The sequence below is a fragment of the Pongo abelii genome, chromosome 1, assembly GCF_028885655.2.
Source record: "Pongo abelii isolate AG06213 chromosome 1, NHGRI_mPonAbe1-v2.0_pri, whole genome shotgun sequence".
NCBI lineage: Eukaryota > Metazoa > Chordata > Mammalia > Primates > Hominidae > Pongo > Pongo abelii.
This window is the reverse complement of record NC_071985.2, coordinates 189,254,267-189,280,517: the sequence shown is the minus strand read 5'-3', so window position 1 is coordinate 189,280,517 and position 26,251 is coordinate 189,254,267. Positions and strand designations below refer to the sequence as shown.

At 44.4% G+C, this 26,251-nt stretch overlaps 3 long non-coding RNA genes across 4 annotated transcripts in view; 2 read left to right on the top strand and 1 right to left on the bottom strand.

Moving 5' to 3' along the window:
• Positions 1-4,178, bottom strand: LOC129051236 (uncharacterized). Its single transcript, XR_008515320.1, has 2 exons — positions 3,622-4,178; positions 1-294 (listed from the first exon to the last, which is right to left on the bottom strand). It is a non-coding gene; the product is annotated as an uncharacterized LOC129051236 (long non-coding RNA).
• LOC134759580 (uncharacterized) lies at positions 4,063-6,709 on the top strand. Its single transcript, XR_010135962.1, has 3 exons — positions 4,063-4,280; positions 5,417-5,537; positions 6,304-6,709. It is a non-coding gene; the product is annotated as an uncharacterized LOC134759580 (long non-coding RNA).
• Positions 6,710-7,758: 1,049 nt separating this feature from the next.
• The window catches only part of LOC129047385 (uncharacterized), a 29,779-nt gene continuing 11,286 nt past the window's right edge, over positions 7,759-26,251 (top strand). The window contains exons 1-3 of one of the 2 annotated variants that reach the window (XR_008515318.2): positions 7,759-8,714; positions 11,221-11,736; positions 21,352-21,523. This is a non-coding gene — a long non-coding RNA (uncharacterized LOC129047385). The remainder of the gene's footprint in view (positions 8,715-11,220; positions 11,737-21,351; positions 21,524-26,251) is intronic. The other variant, XR_656961.4, reaches the window with a different exon arrangement.

The window sequence follows — 26,251 nt, the reverse complement described above, 5'->3', positions numbered from 1 at the left end:
TTTAGTTCTATGATCCATTTTGCTTTATTAAATTGTGCAAAGGAAGGAGTTGAGCTTTATTTGTCTTTGTTTTTGTTTTGATTATGGATTTCCAATTTTTCCAGCACTATTTGTTGAAAATACTGTCCTTTTTCTATTGAATTAACCTGTGATCTTTGTCAAAAGTCAATGGATCATGAAGATGGAGGTGGTGGCTCATGCCTGTAATCCCCACACTATGAGGGGCTGAGGCGGGAGGATCACTTGGGGCCAGTAGTTTGAGACCAGCCTGGGCAACATGGCAAGACTCCATCTCTACAAAAAAATGCAAAAAGAAATCAGTGGACCATATATGTACACATCTATTTTGGATTCATGCTTGTAAGATACTGAGCATCGGCCAGGCGCGGTAGCTCACGCCTGTAATCCCAGCACTTTGGGAGGCTGAGACAGGTGGATCACCTGAGCTCGGGAGTTTGAGACCAGCCTGACCAACATGGAGAAACCCCATATCTACTAAAAATACAAAATTAGCTGGGCATGGTGGCGCACGCCTGTAATCCCAGCTACTCGGGAGGCTGAGGTAGGAGAATTGCTTGAACCTGGGAGGCGGAAATTGCAGTGAGCTGAGATTGAGCCATTGCACTCCAACCTGGACAAAAAGAGTGAAACTCTGTCTCAAAAAAAATAAAATAAATAAAAGATACTGAGCATCTTTTGATCTATATGTCTTTATGCCAATACCACACTGTATTGATTGTTGTATATTGTCTAAAAGAAGCATTAACATTATTAACTTTATTAAGTCTTAACCCTTGAATATATGTCTTTGAAATATTTTGTGTGACAAAATGGGAAGTATGCTTATCTCAAGGAAAAGCACTTACGCAATTGAATTGTGAACTGAATGCACCAAACACCAGTTTTACTTAAAAGAACAAATGACAAACTATAGTTATCCGACTTGGGTCTTTGGCATACTTTTTCTCAAAAGTGAATCAAGTGAGCCTATCAATTCAAGGAAAAAAAAATTAGTGTTTGTTGCCAATGAAAACATTAGCATTTTCAAGTGAAAATTAGGATTTGGAAAACTTATATCTACTTACAGTGAGTTTGAAAGCTTTCAATTCTAATGAGACCAGTGATAGCATTAATGAGTGTGCTCTTTAAAAAATATTGTATAATGAAATGTGTCAACATTTGGGAGATCTGCATAACTCGGTGAACCAATATTTTCCAAATGATCAATACATGATGTTACAAAATCATGCATGAGTAAAAGATCTATTCAAAGTGCAAGGCAGACCAGTGGAGTGTAACGTTAACAGAGTATGAAACGTCCACGTAGTAACTAACCTTTAAGAAACTACCACCTCGAGTTTTGGTATGGAAGAAAGAAGAATTTACTGAAAAGGCTATTAAAATACTTCTCTCTTTCCCAACTACATACATTATGAAACTCAGTTTTCATTACATATTTTAACCACAGCAACCCATTGCAACAGATTGAATGCAGAAGCAGTTGAGAATCTAGCTGTCTTCTACAAGCCAGACAGTAAAGAGATTTGCAAAAGTGTAAAACGTTGCCACTGTTCTCACTAACATTTTTGTTTTAGAAAATATACAGCTATCTGGCTGGGCGTAGTGTCTCACGCCTGTAATTCCAGCACTTTGGGAGGTAGAGACGGGTGCATCACCTGAGATCAGGAGTTCTAGACCAGCCTGGCCAACATGGTGAAACCCTGTCTCTACTAAAAATGCAAAAATTAGCCAGGCATGGTGGCGGGCACCTGTAATCCCAGCTACTCAGGAGGCTGAGATAGGAGAATCGCTTGAACCCAGGAGGCGGAAGTTGCAGTGAGCCGAGATTGTGCCATTGTACTCCAGCCTGGGTGACAAGAGCAAAACTGGGTCTCAAAAAAAGAAAATATACAGCTGTCTTTCATAGGTATATTTTCAGTTAAAATATAATAAAAATATTGTTATTTTGAATTAATATATATTTTAACTTTCAGTTTTAATTTTGAATACATTGAAGATCATGAGATAAAACCACTTAAAAACTCTTTGGGTTCTTAATTTTTTAATTAAGAACCGAATTAAGAACCCAATTTTTTAATTAAGAACCTCAATTTTTTTGAGACTCTGTCTCAAAAAGAAAAAAAAAAACTTGAAATTTTTTGCCCTAAGCCTTTGTTCATATTAATGTACTATTAAAGAATAAGTTTATTATACCGCTACATTACAGTGCATATGAGCTACTGATTTTTAGCATGTTCCCAGCGTGGTTGGCAGCATCTCTCTCCCTCGTGGAAGGTGCGTGTTGTCACCTTCTGCCCACGCGGCCCCTGGTTTTCTCCCTCGATGAGGGAGAAAAACAGATCCCTTCGTAGTTACTGCCTCCAGGACATGTGACACCAGCTGGCCCGCCATGGGTTTGAAGCAATTTCTGGTGATCTTGCTTAATTCTCTCTCTTCCATTTCCAAGTACACTATTTATTTATTTATTTATTTATTTAGAGATGGTCTTGCTCTGTCACCCAGGCTGGAGTGCAGTGGTGTGATCACAGCTCACTGCTGCCCCGACCACCCAGATTCAAGTGATCCTCCCACCTCAGCCTCCTGAGTAGCACGTGCCACCATGACTGGCAGGTGCTAAAAATGAACTGTTTTTTGTTTTATTTTGGAGAGACAGGGGTCTCACTGTGTTGCCCAGGCTGGTCTCGAACTCCTAGACTCAAGTGATCCACCCACCTCGGCTTCCCAAAGTACTGGGATTACAGGTGTGAGCCACTGTGCCTGGCCCTCTAAGCACATTTGTAAAAATGGTATTATTTTTGCGCACTTTCTGTGTTAAGAACTTTACATTCATTTTCTCATTTAATCCTCACAATGACCCTGTGAGCTAGATACTGTTATTATTCCCATTTTATAGATAAGAAAACCCAACCTCAGAGAGATTAGGGGAAACCTGTAGGAATGTAACTGATCTTAAATCCTCTTTAATGTATAGATAAAAATTAAAGGTGAGTTTAAATTCCTTTAAATTTATACATTTAAAAAGTTGTTCATCTAAAGTTTAGTACTTTAACAATTGTTCTTAGTAACAAATTACAACTAAAGGATTAGTAACAAATTACCACACCAGCACAGATCCCACACCCTTAAAACTGAGCCCCAGCTGAGCCCTCACATTGAGCCCTTACACCTGAGTCCCCTGAAGCCCCGTGCTGTGTTCAGGGCATGTGTGCCCCAAACGTGAACCCTTACACTGCTGTCTTGCCTGATTTTTTCCCAGAACCTTAATACTGAGTCTTCATACCCATTTTCCTCACTGGAACCTCCCTGAGCCCTTACTTGAGGCAACATGCATGAGCTCTTCACCTGTCTACACATCTGACCTGCTGGTCAGCCCTGACACCAGAACCCCACGCTTGAGCCACTTAACTAGCAGCAGAGTCAGACTCTGAGACCATCCCTTTAGAGGGAGCAGCAGAGGAAATGGGAGCTGGAGGGGAAGGGAGTGGTGGAGATAGGGGTGTGAGCTGGGAGAAGCAGGCATGGGGGAGAACTCTGGGCTGTCAGCCCCTAGCTATGGTCGGGAATGTTCCCAGGCAGCACTGACCTTTCACCCCCACCCACCTCGGTGTGAGGATTGGCTGTCTCTGCCATCCCCGCTTCCGGGACCAGAAGCCACCTCTGGAGCAACTGGGGCATCCCCATGGCAACCATGCCAGGCCAGCTTGGGAGAGGTGTGGGGCTCCTTCACAGCCTTTTATTGCCCCAAAACAGGTTGACTGTCTCCTCCTGCTAACCCTCAGGGCCCTGCAGATCACAGTGTCCAGAGAGGAGGGGCTGTTGCTCCTAGCAGGTCTCTTGATTCAGGAAAAAGCATTTCTCTGGTCTCAGCCAGATCCTTCCTGGGCTGATCTATTGGGAAACCCAAGCTCTCTGTCCTTGGGCCCCTAGCCCCTACCAACACCCTCCTCGTGCATTCTAGCAGGAGAGCGAGAGGGAGTGGAGACGGTCTGAACTCTTCCCTCTGCCCACCTGGGTGTGGGCTTGGTGAGATACTGAGGGTGGGGTGTCCACCTGAGTCCGTGGAGGGAGGAGCGACTACAGTGTGGCGGGGGCGAGGCCACTCAGGGCTTTGTGACCTAGACAGAGGCTTTATGTGGGTGATTAGCTGTCACGTTGGGTCTAAGCTCCTTACCCTCAGAACCTAGCTTTCCTTCCTGCCCCCAGGGCTAATCCAGAGGTGGGGGAGGGGCTAAAGGCACTGGGCTCTGCCAGAGGCCTTGGTAGGTGCCAGTGACCCATTCTGGGTAACCAGCTGTGGCCTGTTCTCTGTGTATTTCTGCTTTTGTGGGTTTCTCTGGCTCTTCCTGCCTTTGAATATGTGCACCTGTGTTTCCTTCTATCCCTCTCTCCATATATGCCCTCTGTCCTGTGAACAGCTCTGTGACCCTGACTCTGGGAAGCTGTGGTTGTTGGCAGAAGGCAGGGACACCACTGGGTAATGGGTCACACGAGTCTCAATGACCGGACTGTGGTTGACAGAAAGTCTTGGGGACACAGATTTGTAGCTGGCGTGGGGTTTTAGATAACAAAGGGTCCAGATGGCAATGCATTGGGGGTGACTCAGGGTTTGAGGGACATAGGGTTATTTGTAGTTGACACACAGATTAGGTGAGCCTGAGCTGTGGCGAATGCGGAGTCATCTGGGTGACTCAGTGACAGCAATTCGAAAAGAACCGGAAGGCGGCAGAACAGTAGCAGTGGCTTTCCACCCACCCTGGAATGCGTGGCTGTGTCTGGAGGCATTTTTAATTGTAACACCTGAAGACAGGGGTGCCAATAGCATCTAGGGGGGCAGAGGCCAGGGATGCTGTTCACTATCCCACAATGCACTGGAAACTCCCCAACAACAAAGAATAATCTGGCCTAATGAACTGTAGACTCTGAAGCCAACTACCTAGGGTGAAATCTCAGCTCCTGCACTCTGCAGCCATGGGCAAATTTCCTCATCTCTAACATGGGGTACCTGGAAAATACCCATCTAAGGTTGTTGGGATTACTGAGCCAATACTTGTAAAGTGTTCAAAATGCCAGTGCTGTTTATTGGTTCAGAGCTGGAGAAAACAAGAGTAGACCCGGATGGAGGGACACATCCAGGTTCCCCTTTCTCATTTCAGCTTCTACTTCAGACAGGCTTTTTCCATTGCCAAAGGCCACTTCAGTCTGATATCATGTCAGTTTAATGGTATCAGAAGAAAAGAGAGCAGTGTTTCCCCGTTTTGATGTAGCACTGTCCTTATAAATCCCGAAGAATGGCTCTGCTTGGCTGAGCTTGGCCATGATCACCCGTAGTTTCTCGAGGTGCCATGATTGAGATCGGAGCCACTTGCCTGGAGGAAGGACAGGCTGTTTTCCACAGGGGCGGGATGTTCTTACCAGAAGGACAGAAGGCAGTTGAGTAACCAGGATGACAGATGCTGCTATGCAAGGGTCGTGGGTGCACCTGGGTTGGCACAGCTTCTGATCCAGGAGGATTACAGGTGACCTTGTGCTGCGGGACTGCCCTGGGAGCTAATCTATCAACCTCTCAGAAACATTCAACTTTCTCGACACTTCCTCCTCCGCCTGAAGCCCTCTTTCCTAGCACTTTTGACAGCACACTGCCGATTCTCCTCTTCCTCCCCTGGCAGCACCTTCTGTCTCCTTTGCTGACTTCTCTTCTGCCAAGCCTGGAAATGTTGGAGTGTTCAAAACTCAATTCCAGACTCTCTTCTCCTTTATCTTTGAACCTTCTTAGGTGGATCATCATGACGTCACGTTGGGGGCTTGACATCACCATGATGGGACTATTTATACTCTGGAATTTGGAAACGTTGCAAATCAATGTCTTATTTTTCTTGAAGAGACAATAGCTAAACAGTTGCCAGCACCCACTGCCCAACACCATTGTCACAAAAACTTTGTTTTATCCAGGCCTGGTCTTACCCACAACACTATTTCACTCAAATGCTTTCTCAACATACTTTCACACACAACCCAGTGTTATCCCCAAACTATTTGACCCCAGTTTAGCCTTGAGCCCATTTTCATCCACAATGTGTCCCTCTCACGGTCATTTGCATCCAATGTTCTCTAGACACCGCCATCAGCAACACAGAATCACACATAACTAAACTGCACATAACCCAATGTCATCACTAGGTAATGTGTCAGATCTGTGCCCTCCAGACCCTCCTAACACAATCATTGTCACCCAGTCTTGGTGTATGTAGATGTTTTCTTAATATTTCTTAATATTCTATTTAGGATGAGCTTATCATGGAACATAAGAAAAATAAAACAGATGTCAGCCTGTGTATAAAGAATTCATCCACAAGATTTGGTAAAGGATAATAATAATAATAATCATAGCTAACATATATTCATTGGGTACTTACTAGTACCAGGCCAGTTCTAAGCACTTTTTCTCTTTTTTTTGAGACAGAGTCTCATTCTGTCCCCCAGGCTGGAGTGTGGTGGGGGCAATCACGGCTCACTGCAGCCTTGACCTCCTGGACTCAAGTGATTCTCCTGCCTCAGCCTTGCAAGTAGCTGGGACTACAGGTGCATGCCACTACACCTGGCTAATTTTTAAAAATTTTATTTGTAGAGATGGGGTCTGCTGGAGTTGCCTAGGCTAGTTGTGAACTCTTGGGCTCAAGCAGTCCTCTTCCTTGGCCTCCCAAAGTGCTGCAATTACAGGCATGGTCCACCACGCCCAGCCTAAGCACTATATATATATATATATATACACACACACACACTCATCTAATCTTCACAACAATCCTATGAAGTAGATACTATATGTTCTTCATTTTAACAGCTCAAGAAATGGATGTGCAGAGGTTAAGTAACTGGTTCAAGTCCATGTGGCTAGTAAATAGCAAATCTAGAATCTGATCTGAGGCAGTCTGGCTTAAAAATATGCATTCTTAGCTGGGTACAGTGGCTCACGCCTGTAATCCCAGCACTTTGGGAGGCTGAGAGGCAGGTGCATCACTTGAGGTCAGAAGTTTGAGACCAGCTTGGTCAATATGGTGAAACCTGCTCTCTACTCAAAATACAAAAATTAGCTACCTGTGGTGGTGTACACCTGTAATCCCAGCTACTCAGGAGGCTGAGGCAGGAGAATCACTTGAACCAGGGAGGCAAAGGAGGTTGCAGTGAGCCGAGCGAGATCGTGCCACTGCACTCCAGCCTAGACGACAGAGCAAGACTCAGTCTCAAAAAAAAAAAAAGCATTCTCCATACTAGGCTACAAACACATCCTTGAAAGTATTTGTGCTTACTTTTGTTGTTGTTGTTGCCTCCTGTGATTAGAAAATATTATGTTTAGATATGCTTGTTTTTATTTTAAAATGTACAAGAAGAAGTAATGTTGTATTAGTCATTAAGCCTTGGTCATAGAAATGTTTTCTTTGCAAAGGGTTGCCCATTTTTGTTTAAGATGAAGCAATTGTACTCATAGCATTGAGCCACCCATTCCTCTGAGTGGGCTAATGAGAGGTTGGTCGTGAATTTTGATCTGATGACCTTGAGGAGAGAGAACCGTAAGCACTGGTCCTGGAGTAAATGGTGGTGTGGTAGGGAGGGAGGAGGAGGACAGATGGTGGGAACCAGAAGAACCAGGTCCAGACAGGCTCCAGCCTGGTCATGAGATGGGGCTGCCATGGTTGATAAATGCTTGAGGTTTAGTTGATGATCTGAGGCCCAGCTCAACCCTTGGCTTCCCATGGAGCATTGCTGGGGACCCGGCACAGTGACATCAACATCACTAGTAGCCCATCTGCCATCAGTCACATCCATCTTGAGGGAAAGAATGCTTAGATCGTGAGAGCATCCTGCCCTGGGACCAAGGATTTGAGAATAAGGGCACGAGTCGGGGTGCTACTTCCTTCCTTGTTTATATCACCTATTTCCTTCTTAGGTGCCTGGTACAAGGAATAATTAGATAGAAACACATGGGTAGCTTAGATAGGGAGGAGGAAGATTCCCTTGGGAGTCTGCAGACGCCATACTGCAACACTTTGACATTAGAAGTAGGATTGTAGTGTCCTCTAGTGGACGCTTTGTGAATTTACATGGTATTATTTACTGGATGTGGCCGATAAAGGTGGGCTGAATCCGAAAAAGGGAAGATTGGCATCCAGAGTGTTTGGAAAGTGGGCCCATAAGAGAACAATGTGTGTGTGTGTGTGTGTGTGTGTGTGTATGTGTGTGTGTGTGTGTGTGCACGTGCGCGCACGTATGTATTGGAGGCTGTGTGGCTTCTCCTAACTTCACCATGCAGAAGTCAAGGAAACGGTTACAGAGGCAAAATGTGGGAGTAGCTAATGGCAATGGCCCAGAGAGATGAAAAAATGTGAGAAAACCGAAGCTTGGAGGTAGGAACTTTCCGATTCTTTTAGAGTAGACTAAGGTGACTTAAGTAGGAAAAGAACGCATAGCCAGTAACTCTCCCAACAGAACTGGATTCGTGCCTGGGGTGATTCAGGATGTCCAGTTAAGTTGGGAAATACTGATTCCACTGATCCCCTTCATTCACTCAGAGCAGACCGAAGACCATGAGACTTCCTACCCACAGTGAGCTAAAAGGACGCTTTTGTCAGAGTGGGGAAATAAAAGGGCTTTATGGGAAGGAAGATAAGAACAGATGAGTCAGAGGTTTCTGCTTAATGGTGAGTATTTTTGTCTTAAAATGTGTGTTTTTCTTCTTTGGAGAAGGTACTGCACTCTTTTTGTGTTTTGAGCTGGAGACTTTCTTTGATATGACTGGATTTTAAGCTAGTTGGTTACAAATGAATATTTGGGGCTTTAGAAAATATTCTTTATGTTTGGATGGGTCCTCCTAAATACATACATAAATTGTTTTATTATTAACCTAAGTTTCTCTTGGTGAAATTTTCTGTGTGTTTGATTGGCCACAGTGTAATTTGTTTAATTTTTGAACGCAGTAAGATTTATCTACAAATTAGAGGTGTTGCAAAGTTGATTTATTCTGATAATGATTAGTTTTCTTTGTTTTTGTGTGTGCACACAGTGCATTGGGTTTAATAAGCTTTTTATTGAAGTAAATCATTCGTGCAGAAAAATGCATTAATCATAAGCATATAGCTTAATGCGTCACCACAACGTGAACACATCTGTGTAAACATAACTGTCTTAGTCTGCTGGGGCTGCTATAGCAAAATGCCATAGACTGGGTGGCTTAAACAACAGACATTTATTTCTCACAATTCTGGAGGCTGGGGAGTCCAGGATCAAGGTGCAGGCGGGGCTGGGTTCTGGTGAGGGCTCTCTTCCTGGCTTGTAGATGACTGCCTTCTCACTGTGTCTTCACGGTGTAGAGAGGGCATGAGCAAGCTTTCTGGTCTCTTCTTATAAGGGCACTAATCCCATTATGAGGACCCTACCCTCATCACCGCATCTAAACCTAATTTCTTCCCATCGACCCCATCTCCTAATCCCATCACATTTGGGATTAGGGACTCAATGCATGAATTTGGGGGGCACACAACATTTAGTCCATAATAATAACCATCCAGTAAAGATGCCTCTCTTGTGCTACCTCCCAATCCCAGCCGTCTGCCCTCCCCGAGGTGACCACTAGCTTAACTTCTAACCACAGAGAAGAGTTTTGCCTGTTTTTGAACTTCATATAGTTAGAATTAGACGGTATATATTCTTTTCTTTTTGAGAGAAGGTCTCACTCTGTCACCCAGGCTGGAGTGCAGTAGCACGATCTCAGCTCACTGCAACCTCTGCTTCCCAGGGTCAAGCAATCCTCTGAGCTCAGCCTCCTGAATAGCTGGGACTACAGGCATGTGCCACCATGCCTGGCTAATTTTTGTATTGTTTGTAGGGATGGGGTTTCACCGTGTGGTCCAGGCTGGTCTTTAACTCCTGGACTCAAGCAATCCACCCGCCTTGGCCTCTCAAAGTGTTGGAATTACAGGCGTGAGCCACCGCACCCGGCCTATGTATTGTTTTCAATCTATAAGGTTTATCTGTGCTGTTATGTATAGTAGCAGCATGCTCATTTCCATTGTGGTATACTATTCCATTGCATGAATATATAATAATTTATCCATTTTAGCTTTTCAGTTTTAAATAATATGTATCTTTTGGAGTAGACTAAGGTGATTTAAGTAGGAAAAGAATGCATGGCCAGTAACTCTCCCAACAGAATTGGATTCATGCCTGGGGTGATTCAGGATGTCCAGTTAAGCTGAGAAATACTGTACATCTTGGAGTGCAGTTACTGTCTCCTGGCATATGCATATCTTCACCTTTAGTAGATAGTATCACATGGTTTTATAAAGAGGTTTTAACAATTTATGCTGCCACCAGCAATGTGTGAGTTCAGCAATGATAAAAGTTATTTACACTGCAGAAATTGGCAACTTTTACAAATCAGAGTTTCTTTCTTAACCAGTTGTAAAATAATTACCAGCACACCACTGCCAATGAGGTAGGAGGCAGGACTTGGACTCCGGACCAGATTGAGAGTAGCTGAAAGAGGGAAGAGGAAAAGCACCTCTCCAAAATACATGCTGACCAGTGCCATGTCAGTTTACTATTGCCATGGCAACAACTGGATACCAACCCTTTCTATGGCAATGACCCGACAACCGGGAAGTTACCACCCCTGTTCTAGAAATTTTTGCATAATCCACCCCTAATTTGCATGTAATTAAAAGTGGGCATAAATATGACTGCTGAGCTGCCCTGAGCTGCTACTCTCTACACACCACCTATGGGGTAGCCCTGCTCTGCAGGAGCAGTCACAGAGCCCCAACACTACACTGCCTCCTCAATAAAGCTGTTTTCTTGGCCGGCCACAGTGGCTCACACCTATAATCCCACCACTTTGGGAAGCCAAGGTGGGCAGATCACTTGAGGTCAGGAGTTTGAGACCAGCCTGGCCAACATGGTAAAACTCTGTCTCTGCTAAAAATACAAAAATTAGCCAGGCGTGGTGGTGTGCACCTGTAATCCCAGCTACTCAGCAGGCTAAGGCATGAGGATTGCTTGAACCCAGGAGGCGGAGGTTGCAGTGAGCTGAGATCGCACCATTACACCCCAGCCCGGGTGACAGAGTGAGACTCCGTCTCAAAAAAAAAAAAAAAAAAAAAAAAAGCTGTTTTCTTCTACCACCAGCTCACTCTTCAATTCTTTCCCAAGCAAAACCAAGAATCTTCTTGGGCTAGGCCCCAGTTTGGGGTTCACCTGCCTTGCAGCAACATGGCACCAAACATGGGGCAGAAGAGAGAAGACAACAGCATGACAGACGGAGAAAGAAATGGCAGTTGGCAAGGTGGTAATGAGAGACGGCAGTTGGCAAGACAGTGAGAGACACCAAGAGATGGCAAGTGACAGTTATCGTTAAGATGACAAATGGAGAGATGGCAAGAAACAAAGAAGCAGTCAGTGATGGAGGCTGCAAGAGTTGTAACACTAACCAAAGGCTCTTTTTAGAGCCATCGTTTTCCCTGGCAGGTGGTACAGCCAAGCAGACAGGCAAGTGGCCATACTGCTGCTGCCTCATGTGGGATTCGGCAGGCTGGTGGGTTATCAGTCCTCACGTGGGACCCTCCCACCATGGCAGCTGAGCGCATCCAAGCTGGGGGATCCTGAAGAGACCTTCACCTGGGTGCCATGTGGAAGATTGGTCAGCACCATTTTGACTCCTGTGGATGGGTGAGTGTTTTGCCCGCCCCCACCCAATAACATCAGGTAAGCTAAGGAATTAAAGCCTTTGGCTAAGAGGTCAGTTAAAAGTCCCTCATCATTTGGATACCCTTAAACACTTCCTTGTCCTTGTCACCCTTTTCCCTGATTGTTTCCCCTCTGACTCCATTTTATTGCTCCACCAGTCGTTTTATTTTCAGTCCTAAGATGTATGTTTTGTTGGCAGTCTTTGTTTTCATTTTGATTTTCTATTGACTATATTTGGGGAATGATTTAAGGCAGGACATTTGGCTGTGCAAGGCCTCCTGTTGTGTTGTTCTGTGACCTCCAACTTGGCCTGAGGTTTGCTGTTGGCCACCCCCCTGGTGCCCTGGGGTTTTCAGCATTTGGTGAGGGGACCCTTGTTGGCTGAAACTCAGGCACTCCAGGTTTTTCAGCATTGGTATTGCTGAAAATGCTCTGGGGTTTTCGGCATTGACATTCCCTCTTTCATTGAGTGGATAGAGGCTTTCCCCACAAGAACAGAAAAAGGCATCAGAAGTGTCCAAATTCTTACTTAAAGAGATCATTGCAAGGTTTGGGTTACCTAGAAGTCTGCTCAGTGATAACAGACCCTCCTTCACAGCTAAAGTGACCCAGCAGGCTTCCTGAGCCTTAGGCATTACCTGTCGTCTTCACTCTTGGAGACCTCAATCCTCAGGTAAGGTAGAAAAAGCTATTCCTCCCTTAGGGGAATCTTGGTCTTGCCTTTTTCTGCTCTGAAGTTAGAAGTTATTATTTTCCTAATAGCCACTTGCGGACCTCTTCCTGTGTGCTCTCTTACAACTGCGTAACTGCCTTGCTCAAGCCCTCTTGGTTGAAGGGGACTGGGAGTTCCCAGGCCCCTGGTGGACAGCCACCAACAGCAGTAGAAAAGTGGCCACCTGAACATTGTTTTTGGTGTCTCTCCTACTAGGTAGGTTCTCTGGCAGTCAAGGCCCCTGAGGTCTCCCCTTGGGCAATGCTATTTACCCCTGCCCTTCCTCCCTTCCACTGTCACCATTTGTTTAGTCTCTCTCTGCCTAACCCTCACTCTCTGTGGAATTTAGGCCAACATTCTACTGCCCATTTGCAGCTTATAATCCACTTTTGTTAACACCTTGCTATCTATATTTACACCTTCTTTGTAGAAAGTGGGAATTTAAAAGGGAAAAGTAACTAGGGATTTGCTAAGCTTAGGTCACTAAAACCCCCATAGAGAGCCTTACTAGACACGGGGTAGCAGCGAGCATCCTGAAGGACTTGACGTGAGGGTGTCTTTTAGGCAAATGGAGTAAATTCAAATTAGACAAATTGAAAAAGAAAAAATTTATTTTCTGTTGCAACAATGTTTAGGTTCAATACAAATTGGCAAGCCAACAGATGTGGCCTAGGCAGGATTTTTTTTTTTTTTTTTTGAGACAGAGTCTCACTCTGTTGCCCAGGCTGGAGTGCAGCGGCAAGATCTCGACTTGCCACAACCTCTGCCTCCTGGTTCAAGCGATTCTCCTGCCTCAGCCTCCCAAGTAGCTGGGATTACAGGTGCAGGCTACCGTGACCGACTAATTTTTTGTATTTTTAGTAGAGATGGGGTTTCACCATGTTGGCCAGGCTGGTCTCGAACTCCTAACCTCAAGTGATCTGCCTGCCTCGGCCTCCCAAAGTGCTAGGATTACAGGTGTGAGCCACTGCACCCGGCCTCACTATTCTTTGTGTTATATTGCACAATTAGAATTTGTTTTGTAAAAAGGAAGGAAAATGGGAAGAAGTTCCTTATGTGCAGGCTTTTCTGGCCATCTACCAGGACCTTGAGGGCTAGCTGTAGAACGTGTCTGGCTCATGATACTCCCAGCCACCCAGAAGCACATCAGGTATTGTAGATGACCCTCTCTTAGCTGTTCCCCCATGAGGCCTGTGTCCCCTCTTTGAAGCCTCTCCAGTCCCCTAGTTCTGGGGTGGGGGGGACACCACTTCTCTAGTGCAGAATTCCACCTCAAAGTCAGCAGGCATCCCTCCCCTTTACCTAACAGGCCCTGGCCCATATCCCCTACTGCCGGAGGAAGTAAACCCAACCAGTACTACCAGGAGTCGGGCCCCATATCGGCCGCCAAAATTAGACCTGTGTCCATTGTGAGAGGTAGCTGACAGGCATGGAGGAACAACCACAAGATATGTGCCTTTTTCATGTTTGATTTGGCTTTATACAAGGAAAAATTTGGTTGTGTTTTAGAGGATCCTGGGAAGTTTACAGAGGAGTTTGTTAAGTTGACCGTATTCTTTGATTTAACTTGGCATGACATGCAAATATTACTATCCACTTGTACTGTAGAGGAAAAACAAAGAATTCTAGATACTGCCCGTGAACATGCAGATGGAGTAGCCACTCACAACCCAGGCCATGCCATATTGTGTGGGAGGAGATGCAGTTCCAGATCTAGGCTCTCAATTGGATTACTAGACAGGTTCTCAGGATCTTAAATGCAGAAATCACAGGCTAATTTGTTTCACATGAAAAAGTGTGTGCTTAAGCCAGTCAATTATGACAAGGTGGGAGAAATAACTCAGGACAAAGATGAAAACCCTGCTCTATTTCAGGGCCATTTGCTTGGGGCACTCAGAAAATATGCTAATGCAGACCCAGACTTCCCAAAAGGGTGGGTTCTTCTGGGTGTGCATTTTATCACTCAATCTGCCCCTGACATCAAGAGGCAGCTACAAAAGGTAGCAATGGGGCCCCCATGAGCCAACCCTTAGACATTGCTTTTAGGGTTTACAACAATAGGGACAAGGCAGACGAAGAGGCAAAAGCCAAAAAGTTGGCCAAAAAAGCACAATTGTTAGTGGCTGCTTTAGGCCCTCTGCTGCTTCAGGGCTACCCACCCCAGGAAAATGTGGGAAGATCAGTGTCTGGGATGCTTAGATGAGAGTCCCACCGCTGCTGGACTCTAGGCCAAAATCAAACCAGTGTGTCTTTTTTTTTTTTTTTTGAGACAGAGTCTTGCTCTGTCACCCGGGCTGGAGTGCAGTGGTGTGATCTCAGCTCACCGCAAGCTCCACCTCCCAAGTTCATGCCATTCTCCTGCCACAGCCTCCCAAGTAGCTGGGACTACAGGCGCTCACCACCATGCCCGGCTAATTTCTTTGTATTTTTAGTAGAGACGGGGTTTCACCGTGTTAGCCAGGATGGTCTCAGTCTCCTGACCTCATGAACCGCCTGCCTCGGCCTCCCAGAGTGCTGGGATTACAGGTGTGAGCCACCGCGCCTGGCTTTTTTTTTTTTTTTTTTTTTTGAGATGGAGTCTCACTCTGCCACCCAGGCTGGAATGCAGGGAATGCAGTGGCCTGATCTCGGCTCACTGCAACCTCTGCCTCCTGGGTTCAAGCAATTCTCCCGCCTCAGCCTCCCAAGTAGCTGGGACTACAGGTGTGTGCCACCACACCTGGCTAATTTTTCGTATTTTTAGTAGAGACAGGGTTTCACCATGTTAGCCAGGATGGTCTTGATCTCCTGACCTCATGATCCACCTGCCTCAGCCTCCCAAAGTGCTGGGATTACAGGTATGAACCACCGTGCCTGGCCCAGTGTGCCTTCTGTAAACAAGAAGGCTACTGGAAGAAGGACTGTCCTAGGCTTAAAGGGGAGTCTGAGACACCCAGATCCATAATGGCCAAGAAAGCAGAGGACTGATGGGGCCTATGGTCCTCTACGACTCCTACTGGACACCTTACCATCTCCATAGAGGAGTCTTTGGTAACCCTGGACACGGCAGGCAAAAATACTGGGTTCTTAATGGACATGGGAGCAGCCTACTCAGTTGTAACCCATTTCTCAGGGCCACTGTCTTCCTGCTCTTGTACAGTAATGGGGATTGATGGCCAGCCAAAAATTAGGAGATTTATCCACCCCCTTGGTTGCACCCTGGAAGACCATACATTTTCCCACAGGTTTTTACTTATGCCTGAGTGTCCTATCCCTCTACTGGGGAGAGAATTACTTTCTCAATTACAGGCCACAGTTCAATTTCAAGTGCCTCATAAGAAGGCAACAGGCTGGGAATGGACACTTCTAGCTCTAAGTGCTTACCTCAACACAGATAAGGAGACGCTCTTCCCACCACATATTGCTTCTCAAGTAGACCCCTCTGTTTGGGTCGTGGAAGTTCCTGCTAGAGCTGTTAATGTACCCCCATTCTGGGTTATTTTAAAACCCAATGTTAATTACATGTGGAAGACACAATATCCTTTGAGACCCAAGGCTCAGAAGAATATCCAGATCCTAATAACAAAGTTCCTAAAGTTTGGATTCCTACAATCCTGTGCCAGTCCCCATGTAACACCCTTTTTTTACCTGTAAAGAAACCAAATGGGGAATATAGATTTGTTCAGGATCAGAGGGCAGTTAATGAGACAGTAGTCTCAGTCCACCCAATAGTTCCCAATCCTTGCGAATATTTACCCATGTCTCTGAAGATGCTCATTGGTTCATGGTAAGGATGCTTTCTTTTGTATAACTTTACACCCAGACTCTCACTATATTTTTGCTTTTAAGTGGACTGATCCAGACACTCATGCCGCATCTCAGCTTACCTGGACAGTCCTTTCCTCAAGGTTTTAGAGACAGTCTCCATCTCTTCTGCAATGCATTGGCCAAGGAGTTAAGGGAACTACAGTTAACTAATGGATCCCTCTTCAATATGTAGATGACCTATTACTCTCCAGCCTCACTAGGGAAGACTGACAGGAACAAAATCCAGCTCCTTAATTTTCCAGGAAAGCGAGGATAGTGGGTTTCCCCCAACAAGGCCCAGATCTCTGTGCAAAAGGCTAAATATTGGGGGTATGTGCTCACTCCTGGGACAAGGACTTTTGCCCAAAAGCAAAAAGAGACCATCCCAGCACTCCAGCCCCTCAGACTAAGAAGCAAGTAATAGCCTTTTTGGGAATCCTGATCTGGATTCCTGGGTTTGAGCTTAGAGCAAAGCCACTCTGTGAAGCTCTAAAGGGGAGTGATCATGAGCCTTTGAATTGGGATGGAACCTGCTAACAGGCATTCTTCACACTAAAAGAAAAGCTGGGAACAGCTCCTGCTTTGGGACTCCCTAACTTAGAAAAAACCTTTCACCCTTTATGTGGCTGAAAAATAAGGGATGGTTTTGGGCATCCTAACTCAAAGGCTCGAGAATAGTCCCAGGCCAGTGGCTTACTTTTCTAACAGCTAGACCAGGTGGCAGCTGCATGGCCAGGATGCTTGCAAGCTGTGGCCACCACTGCTCTATTGGTAGAAGAAGCCAGTAAGTTTACCTTGGGACAACAATTAGATGTCATGACCCACCACCAAGTATAGGGAATCTTAGAGACAAAAGGATACCAATGGCTAACAGGAGGTCACTTACTTAAATATCAGGCCCTTCTGCTTGACATCCAGCTGTTACTTTAAAAGTATGTCAAGTTTTAAACCCTGCTATCCTCTTGATGGGCTTCATGTCCCAAGAAACAGATCCCCAACTCATTCACTCCTGCGTGGAAACCATAGAACAGACCTACTCTAGCAGGCCTGATCTCAAAGATGAGCCCCTGCCTAACCCCAGTGTTGGGTGGTTTACAGATGGGAGTAGCTTTATGCAAGAGGGGTAAGGAAGACAGGTTATGCAGTGGTTAGCCAACAAGAGATCATTGAGACAAAAGCTTTGCCTCCCTAGACTTCCATTCAAAAACTGGAATTAATTGCTTTAATTAGGGCCCTCCAATTGGGAAAGGACTTAACAGTCAATATACTTACTAATTCCAAATATGGGTTCCTGGTGCTTCATGCTTATGCTTCCACATGAAAAGAAAGGAGAACATTAACAGCTAAGGGATCCCCCATACAACATCACTCAGAGATCCTGGAACTTTTAGATGCTGTCCTTTTCCTTTGGGAAAAGGAGGTAGCAGTTAGTCACTGCAGGGTACACCAAAGGGGAGACACCTCGCTTATTTGAGGAAATGCTCCAGCAGACAGAGCAGCTAAAGCCACAGCTAAGGAAACACCAGTATTCCCATTCACTGCATTAATGCCAGGTACTCCACCCGTGTCAGCAGCACCATACTATACTCCTGAGGAAATTAAGTGGGCAGAATAGACAAGCTTACAAAAGGATCCCTCAGGATGGTTGCTAGAAAACAACAAACTCTTTCTCCCTGAGGCTGAGCAATGGAAAATAATTAAGTATTCCCATGACTCCTCACATTTGGGACAGAACTCCCTATTCAAATTAGTTTCTCAAATCTTCTTGGGAAAGAAATTATTCCAGACTGTAAAGTGGGTCACCAGGGCCTGTGAACTTTATGCCGGTAATGACCCAGGGAGCTGCCCATACCCTTATCCCTACTCAGTCCTGTACAACATCAAGGAACATACCATAGGGAAGACTGGCAAATAGATTTTACTCAGATGCCACCATACAGGGGACTGAAATATTTGCTAGTATTTATAGACACTTTCACCAAGTGGATAGAGGCTTTCCCCACAAGAACAGAAAAGGCATTAGAAGTGCCAATTCCTACTTAAAGAGATAATCCCAAGATTTGGATTACCTAAAAGTCTGCAGAGTGATAATGGACCCTCCTACAGCTAAAGTGACCCAGCAGGTGTCCTGAGCCTTAAGCATTACATATCATCTTCACTCCTCCTGGAGACCTCAATCCTTGGGGAAGGTAGAAAAAGCTAATATTTTTGAAAGGACATTAGCAGAGCTCTGTTAGGAGACCTCGGAGGCCTGGGTTTCTCTCCTAACCATCACCTTTTTTTTGTTTTTGTTTTTGAGACGGAGTCTTGCTCTGTTGCCCAAGCTGGAGTGCAGTGGCACGATCTCGGCTCACTGAAACCTCCACCTCCCAGGTTCAAGCGATTTTCTTGCCTCAGGCTTCCGAGTAGCTGAGACTACAGGCAGGCATCACCAAGCCCAGCTAATTTTTGTATTTTTAGTAGAGATGGGGTTTCACCATGTTGGTCAGGCTGGTCTTGAACTCCTGACCTTGTGATCCACCCGCCTCGGCCTCTCAAAGTGCTGGGATTACAGGCGTGAGCCACCGTGCCCAGCCTCCCATCGCCGTTTTATATGTAAGGATGACTCCAAAGGGAACAGTAAAACAGTCCATTTGAAATGACTTATGGGAGGCCCTTTTTTTTTTTTTTTTTTTTTTTTTTTCCCGAGACGGAGTCTCGCTCAGTCACAGGCTGGAGTGCAGTGGCGCTATCTCGGCTCACTGCAAGCTCCAGGGAGGCCCTTTTTAACTTCAGAGCTCCTGTTTGATGAAGAGACACATAGAATGCTCACCCATATTATCAACTTAGGCCAGGTTCAAAAGGCCCTCCAAGCCTGTGGAGACAAAATACCGCTCCCTTCAACGAAGGAAATAGTTAACCTCCACAATCAACCAGGAGACTTAGTCTTAGTAAAAACTTGGAAAGAAGAATCCGCCAACGATCAATTACACATGAATGGAAGGGGCCGTATCAGGTGTTGTTGAGTACACCTACGGCTGTTAAACTTCAGGGAGTAACTGGTTTGGTACACCTGTCCAGGTTAAACCTGTTTCTTATGAGTTGCAGCACAAAAGGAGGCCCCCGTGACCTACGTCTGTGAGCCTTTGGAGGACCTCTGCTACCTATTTAAAAGAATCAACACTCAGCCAGAGGTGGTAACATGATGCTGCAGGTGGGAATAGGAGCAATAATTTTTCTCTTCTTCCTGATTGTAATCCTTCTTTTCTGTTGCTTTAGCCAACCTCTTGGGAAACACCTCTTTTGTCCTTGTTGGGTGTAGAGGCCACTCTAAGGCCCAACTGGACACCATGTTGTCTCTATTAATCCTGTTTGATTTCCTCATTACCCTGATCCAGTGCAGGTGGGAACATAACCCTATAGTAAATATTTCAAAAATTACAGCCTCAGGGAGTCATCTTCATGGTTGCTGGATTTGTTATCAATATTCCCAGGGTACACAGTTCTACCTTCTGGCCTACCCAGAAAATATCACAGCCATCTCTCCAGACCTCCTAACTAACCATAGTGATCCCCAAATACCCAAATCCCTATTTATTAAGTGAAACTCTCCTCCTGATTCCCCTCCGATTCCATCTGAATACCACCCCCCAACTCCTGCCACTATTACCTTGACCTGGGAAGTTGGGTATCTATATCTCCAATGCACTAATGATTCTATCTTTTGCACCCACTGTTGTGTTAATGACACAAAAGCAGACATTTCCCTGTGATACTCTGATCCAAATCTAGTTGCCAAGTTCCCCAGGCTGCAGTGAGGTAAATGGGATTCCACTTGTCAGTGAGGAGACCATATATGGTGCCTTCTCCTGGATCAGAACATACAAGGGAAAAACAACTGCCTAATGTGGGAAGGTGGGAGCACTGTTCCTTCTGGAAAACAAGATTGTTTGACCACTCCCATTAGAACAGGGGGAAAATATCTCCTCTAGAGACCCAACTTGGCAGCAAAGGAAAAATATCACACCCCGTAGGGCCTCTGTTTGTGTACCCCACCAAGCTCATTTTGTTTGTGGCCATGAGTGGGAAGAAGTCACACCCCATAACCACTCCTGACTCTCCAGGAAGCCACCTGTTCTTTTAGGAGCAGCCTTCTGTATACAAAAAACTTGGAATAGGCTGGGTATGGTGACACACTTGTAATCCCAGCACTTTAGGAGGCCGAGCCAGGTGGATCACTTGAGGTCAGGAGTTAGAGACCAGCCTGGCCAACATGGTGAAACCCCATCTACTAAAAATACAAAAATTACCCGGGCGTGGTGGCGAGTACCTGTAATCCCAGCTACTCGGGAGGCTGAGGCAGGTGAATCTCTTGAACCTGGGAGGCAGAGGTTTCAGTGAACCGAGATCACGCCATTGCACTCCAGCCTGGGTGACAGAGTAAAACTCTGTCTCAAAAAAAGAATGAAACTTGGAATACAGATGAACGTACGTTGGCCACCCTTGCCCCTCCAGGGGTCATGATCTGTAACCCCATAAGACCCAGGAACACCAGAAGTAAGTGAGCAATTGGATTAATTCAATTGGAAGGAATTTGGGCAGCAATAGGACTAGCAGCACCCTGGGGGGGGCTTTGCTTACCTACTCAACCTTAGTCAACCCTAAAGAACCCTAAAGAATGTGAACCCTAAAGAACCCTAAAGAACTTGACTTAAATCCTAGAATCTTTAGCCACCAATAGAGGTCAGGCATTAAAGGGGATTCAAGAGTCCCTAGACTTTTTGGCAAATGTAATTCTCAATAACAGACTAGCATTGGATTATCTACTAGCTGAACAAGGTAGGGTCTGTGCAGTTATTAATGAAATCTGTTGCACATATATCAACAACTCTGGGCAATTTAAGTTAACATTCAAAAGATCTGTGAGCAAGCTACCTGGTTACGTAACTATAACCAGGGCATTAATCCCAACTGTATCTGGCTAGCTATCAAAAGTGCCTTCCCAAGCTTCACCTGGCTTTTACCTCTCCTAGGACCTTTGATAGCTGTCTTGTTATTACTAATCTTTGGCCCTTGCTTGTTTAACCTCTTAGTAAAGTTTGTCTTCTATATTACAACAGTTCCAGGTAAAGACAATCCTTGCACAAGGCTTCCAACTCGACCCGTCTACTGACCTGGAGAATGAAAGTGTCCTGCCTCTGGGCCCCTCAGATCAAGTATCCAGAGATTTCTGTTTCTCCAGGGCTAGACAGGACCAACATCCATAAACTCAGCAGGAAACAGTTACAGGAGGTAGACCTCCAACCTTCTGTAGTCCCTTTAAGATTAAAGAGGAGTATCTAATTTCTGAGGGGGGAATGAGGTAGGAGGCAGGACTCAACTCTGGAGGTGAGACTCAGACTCTGGACCAGATTGAGGACCAGCTGAAACAGGGAAGAGGCAAAATCACCTCTCCCTAAGACATGCCCACCAGTGCCATGTCAGTTTACCATTGCCATGGCAACACCCTGAAGTTACCACCTCTTTCCTTGCCAATGACCTGACAACTTGAAAGTTATCACCTTTTTTCTAGACATTTCTGTATAATCTGCCCCTTAATTTGCATGTAATTAAAAATGGGTATAGGCTGGGCACAGTGGCTCATGCCTGTAATTCCAGCACTTTGGGATTTCCAGGTGGGCGGATCACTTGAGGTCAGGAGTTCGAGACCAGCCTGGCCAACGTGGTGAAATCCCATTGCTACCAAAAATACAAAAATTAGCCAGGTGTGGTGGCGGGTGCCTGTAATCCCAGCTACTTGGGAGGCTGAGGCAGGAGAAACACTTGAACCTGGGAGGTGGAGGTTGCAGTGAGCTGAGATCGCACCACAGCACTCTAGCCTGGGTGACAGAGCAAACTCTGTCTCAAAAAAAAGGGTATAAATATAACTGCAGAACTGCCCTGAGCTGCTACTGTGTATACACTGCCCATGGGTTAGCCCTGCTCTGCAGGAGCTGTCACAGAGGTGTACCACCACACTGCCACCTCAGTAAAGCTGTTTTCTTCTACCACTGGCTTGCTCTTGAATTCTTTCCTGAGTGAAGCCAAGAACCTCCCTGGGATAAGCCCCAATTTGGGGTTTGCCTGCACTGTGTCACCAACACCCGTTGTCTCAAAAAGTTCCACATGCTTTCCAAACACTTGATGTTGTCAGTCTTTCTTTCCCCAAGAGAAATGATCAAAATTGTGATTGAATGTATTTTTAACTCTAAAACAGAATTTAGATAACTTATTTTTATTTTATTAAGATCAAATATACAAATAGTCAGGCATCTCTTATTTTATATTATGCCTATATCTGTATCTATATCTATATCTATCTACACAAACCCCTCAAATTTAAAATCAGAGCATTATTTCTCAGTCCTTTAAAAATCATATTGATGAGTGCCCTGGCTCATGCTGTAGTCCCAACACTTTGGGAGGCCAAGGAGGGAGGATCGTTTGGAGCCAGGAGTTCCAGATCAGCCTGGGGAACAAAACAAGACCCTATCTTTACAAAAAATAAAATAAAATAAATTTTTTAAAAAGCCGTGTGTAGTGGTGCATGCCTATAGTGCCAGCTACTCAGGAAGCTGAGGTGATATGAGGAGGCCAGGAGTTCGAGGCTGCAGTGATGCATGATCACACCACTGTACTCCAGCCTGAGTGACAGAGCAAGAACCTGTCTCAAAAAATAAATAAATAAATAAATACATAAATAAATAAATAAATAAATAAAGTATCTCCATGTCAAGGATGGGAAAAAACGAGGACCCTCTTACATTGCTGGTGAGAATGTAAACTGATACAGCCACTTTGGAAAACTTTGGCAGTGTTTACTAAAGCTAAACATGCGTACGCTCTGTGACCAACAATTCTATTCCTGGCTATATCCTCAACAGAAATGAATGCTTCTGTCTAGCAGAAGACAAGTACGAGAATGTTCATAGTAGCTTTATTCATGATAGCTTACACTGGAACAACCCAATGTACACCAGCAGAAGAATGGGTGGATACATTGTGTTGTACTCATCCAGTGGAATATTACATGGCAATAAGAAAGAACAAAGTACTGATAATAAAACAACATGGGTGAACCTTGCATAATTTTGATTGAAAGAAAAAAAGAGGTCAGATACAAAAGAATACACACTGTATGACTGCAATTATATGAAGTTTGAAAACTGGTGCAACTAACCTATAGTGTAGAGGCCAGACTGGGTTAACCAAGGGAGTGATATTAACTTGCAGGGGACAGGAGAGAGTCCTCTGAGGTGTTGGAATTGTTCTACTCTTGATCTGGGTTGTGAGTACATGGCAGTATATGTATTTAAAGTTGATTTGTACATATTACTGTATCTAAATTATACCCCAATAAAATGGAAAAAAATCATATAGATGCCAATCATTAAGTGCTGTTACTAAGTCAGATCTTTATGTCAGATGCAACCTAAGTTTCTCTTATATTTGACATTTTTCATAGGCGTATTGTAAGAAAGGAAAGAAGCAAGCTGCTTCTTCTATGATATTGGGAGTACTCTCCAGCTGGGCTGCTCCAGAAATCATTAATCATTAGATTTGGGCAGCTGTCATCTGATTTCTTTTTTTAAAATAATCACTTGGGTATATTCTGACTCTGCTTATGGGGTTTAGACACAGCTTGAGAACAATAACATTCTGCTTTTTATGGGCAATTTTATTTTCTTCAACCATAGATTCAGGAAGAATGAGTTTGTATAGTATGTCAAAATCTATCAGCAAAAAGACCGTGAGGGCCATACCTATAGTTAATAAAAGTTAAGTTTATCTGGCTTGCTGCAGCAGGAAGACTGCATGAATCTTGGGACCATCTTAGTAAGAGAGACTTGAGTTTGTGCTTGTGTTGGATGCCTCTGAGAAGGGATTAGGGAAGCCAGAGCCAACTCTGGATTGAGTGCTGTTAGGAAGCAGGGAGGACTGAGTGCAATTCACAAGGTTAGCAGGACCACGGGGCAGCAGGGCAGTGCGGGGCCAGAGTAGAGTGGAAAGTGGACCAAAAGAGGCACATGGAGAATACCTAGCACAACTGCCTATGTAGCCTCCCTAAACTAACTGCCAGAGGAAGCACTTCAGCCAAATGAAAAAATAAATGAGATAAGTTAGCTGGGAAACAAGGAAGGTGTAATATGCTAAACATGGCAACAAGCGAAAAACCAGTAAAATTTATTGTTATGTATATGTAATTATTGATATTGTTACTGTGGAAAGATTCTTAACTAAATTCTCATAAAAAGATATATGCTTATTATAATAACTAATACAGAAAGTACTGAAAAAGTTTTTTCAACTGCCCCAAATGCTGCTACCCCCAACAATTATCTTCAACATTTGTCTGTTATCATTCTAGACACTTTCTATGCAAATCCATAGAGAAGCCTAGATATAAATAATTTTATGATGTAGACTGTGAAGAATTTCATATTAGGGATGCATTAAAGGTTAGCTGTGGACTTAGTATTTGGCTCACATCTGCTATTCAACGATGACTTTGGCTCTAGCCCTTACAAGGTTAAATAGCCAAATACCTTCTTCAGTATCATTTGTGACATCCCTGAACCTGTGTGTGATCCATGATCATGACTGTGTTGATTTCTGTCATATCTGATCAACATAACAATATCAGTAAATGAACCAATCCATGTTACGTGAATTTGTTGTTAATATCTGAATATTCACCTTCACATATAGGTAACCATTCAAGATACAGGTTCATGAAAATGTCCTTTGCTTTATATGCCGAAATTCTATTAGTCATTTGAGGTATACGTGTATATTTAATATTTCATGGGTAAAATGCTATAATAATTAATGATTATTTGAAAGCTGCTAATCATGTGCACAAAAACAATAAGAACTTTCAAATAAATATGGAAATAGATTGAAAGTTAATGCAATTTTAATGAGAAAGTGTGCTAACTAGGTATCTTTAGAAGAACTTTATATTGTTTTAAGGTCAAGAGATGTTTGTAGGCTGGGTATGGTGGCTCACACCTGTAGTCTCAGCACTTTGGGAGGCTGAGGCGGGCGGATCACAAGGTCAGGAGTTCGAGACCAGCCTGGCCAACACGGTGAAACCCCGTCTCTACTAAAAATACCAAAAATTAGCCGGGCGTGGTGGTGCAAGCCTGTAATCTCAGCTACTCAGGAACTTGAGGCAGGAGAATCACTTGAACCTGGGAGGCGGAGGTTGCAGTGAGCCAAGATCACGCCACTGCACTCCAGCCTGGGCGACAGAGCGAGACTCCATCTAAAAAAAAAAAAAAAGAGAGAGATGTTTATGACAATTTAAGTAATACAAGCCAGAATACTAGTGATTATATTATATCATAAAATTGTTGGCATAATAGTATTCATAATATGAATCAAAATAATCCTTTTTTTTTTTTTTTTGAGACAGAGTCTCCTTCTGTCGCCCAGGCTGAAGTGCAGTGGTGTGATGTAGGCTCATTGCAACCTCTGCCTCCCAGATTCAAGTGATTCTCATGCCTCAGCCTCCCGAGTAGCTGGGATTACAGTTGAGCACCACCACGCCAGGCTAATTTTTGTATTTTTAGTAGAGACAGGGTTTCACCATGTTGCCCAGGCTGGTCTCGAACTTGTGGCCTCAAGTGATCTCCTGCCTTGGCCTCCCAAAGTGTTGTAATTACAGGCGTGAGCCACTGCGCCCAGCCTAAAATAATCCTTAATAGCTATATTACTTCTGTTTATTTATTACACATTAGAAGAAATAAAAATACATGCCACAAGCAAAGAAGATATTTATAACATATGTAATCAACAAACAGTATCTAGTATGTGCAGATAATGCCTATAAAATAGTAAGAAATATAGAAGTAATTCAATAGAAAAATTTGCAAATTTCCTTCAGAAAAGGAAACATGAATGGGCAGTAAATGGATGGAAAATACTCAACTTTATTAATAATCAGGGAAATGTAGTTAAGTCTAGAATAAGATACCA